The sequence below is a fragment of the Pimephales promelas genome, chromosome 6 (assembly GCF_988280905.1).
Source record: "Pimephales promelas chromosome 6, fPimPro1.hap1.1, whole genome shotgun sequence".
Classification (NCBI taxonomy): Eukaryota; Metazoa; Chordata; class Actinopteri; order Cypriniformes; family Leuciscidae; genus Pimephales; species Pimephales promelas.
This window is the reverse complement of record NC_142774.1, coordinates 30,000,018-30,006,241: the sequence shown is the minus strand read 5'-3', so window position 1 is coordinate 30,006,241 and position 6,224 is coordinate 30,000,018. Positions and strand designations below refer to the sequence as shown.

The following is a 6,224-nucleotide window of genomic DNA, read 5'->3' as shown; positions in this document are numbered from 1 at the left end:
CCTGAGGAGGAAATTTAGATTCCTTAAAGTGTAATTAAAAAAAAATTAGTGTTTCATTTTTTTTAATTTAATTTTAATTTTCTATATAATCAAAGACAAAGCAACAAGTAGCATATAAAAATGTAGAGACATGTTAGAGGAAGACTTTTTATATGGAACGTGTTGCTTGATCTTTTCACACACATACACACACTGACCTTAAAAACACCCCTGTCCCAGCAGGCAGAGGTCGAGTCCATCTTTCAGGAACAAGAGCACATGATGTGTCAATCAGCAGATAGACACACAAAAAATAGTCTGGAAGGGCAGTGAGAAACTTTTGTGTCTTTTAAAATTCTGATGAAAATACTGATGTGCACCCCTGAACAACACTGTGTAAAAAAAAAAAAAAGGTGTTCGGGTACTTAAGAAAATGATGAACGAATACAATTGAATGAAAGCAGGCCTTTTTGAACTAATGTGGTAAATTTACTTTTTTTCCCAGAGAAAGTTATCATTTCAATGTTTCTAATTCTATATATAAATGTATTAGATTATTAGATTATAATCTGAATATTTGAAAAGTAGTTAAGATTCTTTAACTGAATAGAAATTAGTTGGGGTTTTTTTTGGCCCAGAGCTGAGTTCAAAGTGAGAGTGTGATTGTTTGTGCCAAGTGCGTTTGTATAATATTGGTTCAGTGTAACAGGAAGTGTTATCAGTGTGGGGCTTTGTTGACTGTTGCAATAGCAGATAAGAGTGGCATTCCCCATAACCCTTCTTCCTCCAAAACTAGATTACGAACCTCCCTTTACAACACACACACACACACATGCCGAGAGACAATACCCCCTTCTGAAGTTTACAACTCCAAGTAGTTACTGCCAGGAAGCGCATACCCAAACTACTCCCCCAACATACTCCCTTTCTCCAACGTACCCATGTAGGCTAGGCTATATGTGTGTGTGTATGTAGGCCTATATACAAATACAGCTATATTATGAAATTATATAGAATATAGACTATATACAGTTTCCTTTTTTAAAAATACAAACATTTTTAAAAGCTGTAGACCAAAGAAGAGAAAATGTAGGCCATCACATTTTGTCTTATTGGTCACTGAATCTTTGAGAATGTCCGTATGTTGTTGCATGAAAGAATACCACTGTTAAGGAAAAGTAAGAATACGATTGAGAAAGGCTTGAGAATCAGTGCATGCGTAGTTGCCTTAGAATTTTTTAAAAATTCGAACTATTTTTTTTTACCAGTAGAGGGCGCCCCGTATTGCGTTTTCGTTTCACAACAGAAACGACAATGAATGTTTTGATTTTATGCAGCATGTCGGTTTTGTCAGTAAAGGTTAATAAACTCTATGGAAATTAACAGTAGGATTTAAATATAAAAAATTATACATTGTGAACTATATTTCCTTTCTAAGTGTTACATATGACATGGTAGTGATGAAACTGTAACCTCACTTTCCATAGACCTATAATTTGAGACAGTGTAATCTAGATGAGTGGATTTTTATGTCATGTAAACATTTTAAGAAGTGCATATAGGAACGTACCGTAATTTTCAAGATCCTCATTGGCCATAATCCAGAGTTATCAGTTAGTTAGCAGATCTTTATATCCAAAGTGACTTAGGCTACACAAGACTAATTACAGGGGTAGTTGTCCTGCAGCACAGTGGTGTTAACTGCCTTGCTTAAGGGCACAGCAATGGCTCATATTACCTGAACCAACAATTTTGTAGAAATTTATCAGCGCAACTCTTTCATACTGAAAATGCTATTTTATTACTGGCCAAAATATATTTGAAACCTGGAGTAAATATAAGTTGCAAACCGCATGGTTGACACAAAACACATTATAAAATGTTCTACTTGGAGCAATAAAACTGTCCAAAACACTGGGACATTTTTGGGCCCAATGAGGAAAACAGCTTATAAATATGAATATATTTATAATATTTAAATATAAAAAATGCAGAAGTTTTCTGTGAGGTTGTGTTTAGGTTTAGGGTTTGATACAATCTACAGTTTGTACAGTATAAAATTCATTATGTCTATGGAAAGTCCCCATTAAACATGGAAACCCAAAATGTGTATGAGACAATATTTTCATTTTTATTTTAAAATGTATACAAATTTTGTGGAAAAATAAATAACTAAAAGGCATTAAATAAAAATATACAATTTTTTTTTTTTTCACAAAATACATCCAGCGATATATTTTCCTATATTTTAACAGTCATAAGCTAAGTCCACCTAGAGATTTTAGATGCAATTTGCCCAAAATGCATAAAGTGAAAGAAACAAAAAAGGCTCCACCAGAAAAGAATTACAAATGTTAAGCAGTTTTAGGTTGGGAAAGGGGTGGGGTTTCGATTTCAATAAATCCTCTTTACTGGTTAATTACTTACTGGGGTCATACATTCAAGCCAATCAGAAACAGCTGAGAGAAATCGCATCTTGAGGGTGAACTGAAGTCTATTTTCAGTCACAGAGATCTTCAGACACAGTTTGTCTGCTAATTAACTGCATTTGGTGAGCCAGGCCGTTTATCCAATGAGTACCAACAGAGAGATTCTGTATGTCTATGAAGTGTGTTTATGGTATCTCTTGATTGACTTTGGTTACAACTCGTTTTTTCTTTGATTTGTTCTTTTGTTGTGTAATCCTCTGTTCTGTCGGAGTGTGGTCATCTATGGGACACACATATAGATTTAGGTGACTTTTTCGTTTAGTCATTTTTTGTGTGTATGGGTGAGTGGATAAATAAAGTGTTTACCTTGATCGTCTGTGTTATGTGTGTAGACTGCAGCCAGGCCAAATAAGCACATGACAGTAAAAGCAATGATGATGAAGACCAACTCAAACCCTGAAAATAGAAGATCCATAACACACACACACACACACACTTCCACCCTTACACACAGAGAAAGAGAGAGACAAAGGCATTATAAAATATGATTACAGAGCATTAAGCAGTTCTTTATCTCAAAAAGGTTTTAAAAGTAAATGTAGAAAAACAATAAGTGTGAAAAACGTATGCAGCTGCGATATGGAGTGCCCTTAAGACTTAAATGCAAGATTGATTGAACAGGGAAAATCCATTAACAAGTTGCAAGTACTCAGAATCAATAAACTAAATTTAGATGTGCAGTTGTGTTGATGAATAAGGCAAAAGACTGTAGAAGAGCCATAAAAGATAGAGCTAAAAATACAAATTAATGCAAAGAGATAATGGTTTTTAATGTTGCAGGGCCATGATTAGTAAAATTTCCAAATTTGGTAAAAATAGCCTATTACATGAAGATCATAACTATTTGATATGAAACATAAATAAATGACAGTGTTATCCATGGTTATTAACTAAAACATTTTTAAATCAAGTCGAACATTTTCAAAGTGTTATAAATGTAACGAATTATTATTATTAATTACTTACACCTTACGATAATATAAAATAAAATCTATTTATTTTATTTCATCTAGTTGCAAAGGCATCATTTTCATTTAGTTAACTTAAAACTGAAATAAAATAACTAAAACTAAAAAAATATAGGCTATATTTTAAAAATCAAAAACTAATACACATTTGAAAAGTACTCAAACTAAATAAAATTGAAAATAGAAAACTAAAAGCTAATTAAAAATATTATCTGTCACAGTATCTCAATGATATCACTAATAAAAATGGTGTCATCATCAAAAAACGTCTATTTCATAGACTTTTAATTAGTTACTGCATAAAATGTATTCTTCTGAAGTCAGCATTTTCTTTAATAGGGCCTTACATATGTGTAGAGGGAGAAAATGGATTTAAATACCTTGTTTTGCTTGCTTTCAACAGGATTCAACCCATCAAACCTCATTCCATTTATACCACATGTACCCACAGTATGAAACATGCTTGTGTGTTAGATACTTTTACAAGCTTCTCACACAGAGCAATCAAAGTCCACTTCTTCCTGCTTCCTTACTGCTGGCTATAAACCGTGTCAACGTTAAACCCACATATACAGACGTGCACTTGCTGTCTTTATTGTTTACCTGAGTTAGAAGCCGGATCCCGTCCAGGTGATGAGGTTTCAAGCGCAATAAAGAAAGCAGCATACTGGGCAAGTTATGTGTACAGCACCACTCATCACATCTGATCCTGGATTGACCATGTTGCATGAAATCAGTCTAGATTGGTCTGCAGGTGGATTTAAACGATGAGTGGCTCCTCAAGTCTTTCTTTGATGTCTTCCCTGCCTTATTATAAGAGAACAAACCAGAAAGCCACGTCATATTTGAAACAAGTTGAACCCGTTTTTGTTGGTCATGTGCAATTTTTATGCTAAAGGCAAATAGGCCTCCTGCAATAGGCTATCTCAAAAAATTAAACGGAATCGGGGCGTGGCGTGTAAGTAAAATAAAGTTAAGAAAATTAGTCTTGACAAATGAAAATATGGCTTGAAATATGACTAGAAAAATAACACTGCTAGATTATCAACCATAATGCAATATTTTCGAAGGAATAATTGCTGCATGTGAAGCTGGAAAAAACCCTGAACATGTGATCTGCGCGCAGTGTTCGGAAACCATCAGCAGTCGCGTCGACAGTGAATTACCCCTTTCAATGGACAAAAATGCATGGAAGTTTGGGGAGGACACAGATTTTTGGACTGCTACCGGAAAGGTTAGGTACATATGATCCAAGTTTTCCGAAACATGACAATGGTTTATATTTATTAGCGCTTCAATGACAGCGCTAGGCTACTGTTATGCCATGTCGGCCTTTTACATCATGCGCGTGCTGTTTAATGCTTCTGGCACGTGTTTTCCTCAGCAAATAACTTACATTTTATGCTTATATCTTTATTTGTAAATGTTCGAAAGTCCCGCGAGTATTTCAGTTTTGCATGTTCTGACAACAAACTTCGCCGGCCTCAATAAACGAGAGCGTGCAAAGTGGGCGCGCATGCGCGTCAAACAGCAGGAGAAAATTCTGAGTCATTCTAAATTCTGAATCATTTCTGAATTCTAAATAAAAAAATGCACATTTTGCAGCATTCAATATATAGGAACAAAGTGCTTTTGCGACATTTTAAAAAAATCCTTCTTTACAAAAATAATAATTTAACTGTAAAATAAATATTGTCATCAAATATTGCCTTATTTTCATTCAAAAATGAAACAACTCAACCCAAGGTAGGCAGTGCATAGAAACAAAGTGCTTATGATACATTTAAGATGTCTCTGATTACATAATAATTTAACTGTAAAATAAAAGAAATAATACATATTGTCGCATTTTCATTCAAAAATAAAACAACCTCATTGCATTAACTCTGTTGTAGCCAACACACACACACACACACACACACACACACACACACACACACACACACATATATATATATATATTCACACACACACACACACACACACACACACACACACACACACACACACACACACATATATTTATTTAAAGCCTAACAAGTTTGTGTAACTCTTTTACATTTTAATATTTTGAGCAAGGAATACCAATCTGTGTCATTCTGTGGCATACTGTGGCATTCCTCTCAGTAGACATTTGTCTTAAAACTGAAGTATCTCCATAAAATGGAGCCAGTTGTCCTTTTTTTTTTTGGACAAGTTCTGTAGCCTCCGGGCTGGTTGCGGGCGCCGCCAGGTTGAATGAGACACAACATGCGAGGGGAGTGAGAACAAAAGCAAGGAGACGCGGGCGCAAGCACAGTATAGAGAAGACACACAAGCAAAGTGCCGCAATTAGAATTAAATATAAACAATATATACGATATGTCAAAATCCATATTGTGTTGTGTATTGTGTGTATCTTAAATATGAAGATATCGCCCACCCCTAGTTCAAAATGATCAAAAAAAGCTGATTCTCGAGCTGATTTGTCTGGAAGATTTATTTCGGTGGACCTGAAAGATGCTTATTTTCATATTCAGATAGCCCCACAGCATTTTCATTCAATGGTGTGGCGTACCAGTTCATTATCCTCCCTTTTGGTCTGTCTCTGGCCCCAAAAACATTCACAGAATACTTTGAAGCTGCTATGTCCTTATAAGCAAAGGGAATGTGCATCCTGAATTATTTAGATGACTGGCTTGCCATGGCACAGTCAGAGAATGTGTTACAGTCAGGAACACAAATGTGAGCTTCTATCATACGTGTTGTCCCTGGCTGACAGTGAATAAACAGAAAAGTGGGTTAATTC

General features: G+C 35.1%; 1 long non-coding RNA gene across 1 annotated transcript; it reads right to left on the bottom strand.

Annotated features, from left to right (window-relative positions):
- Positions 1-2,089: 2,089 nt before the first annotated feature.
- On the bottom strand, positions 2,090-4,307 carry LOC120493593 (uncharacterized). Its single transcript, XR_005625749.2, has 3 exons — positions 4,040-4,307; positions 2,775-2,911; positions 2,090-2,688 (listed from the first exon to the last, which is right to left on the bottom strand). It is a non-coding gene; the product is annotated as an uncharacterized LOC120493593 (long non-coding RNA).
- Between the last annotated feature and the right edge of the window lie 1,917 nt (positions 4,308-6,224).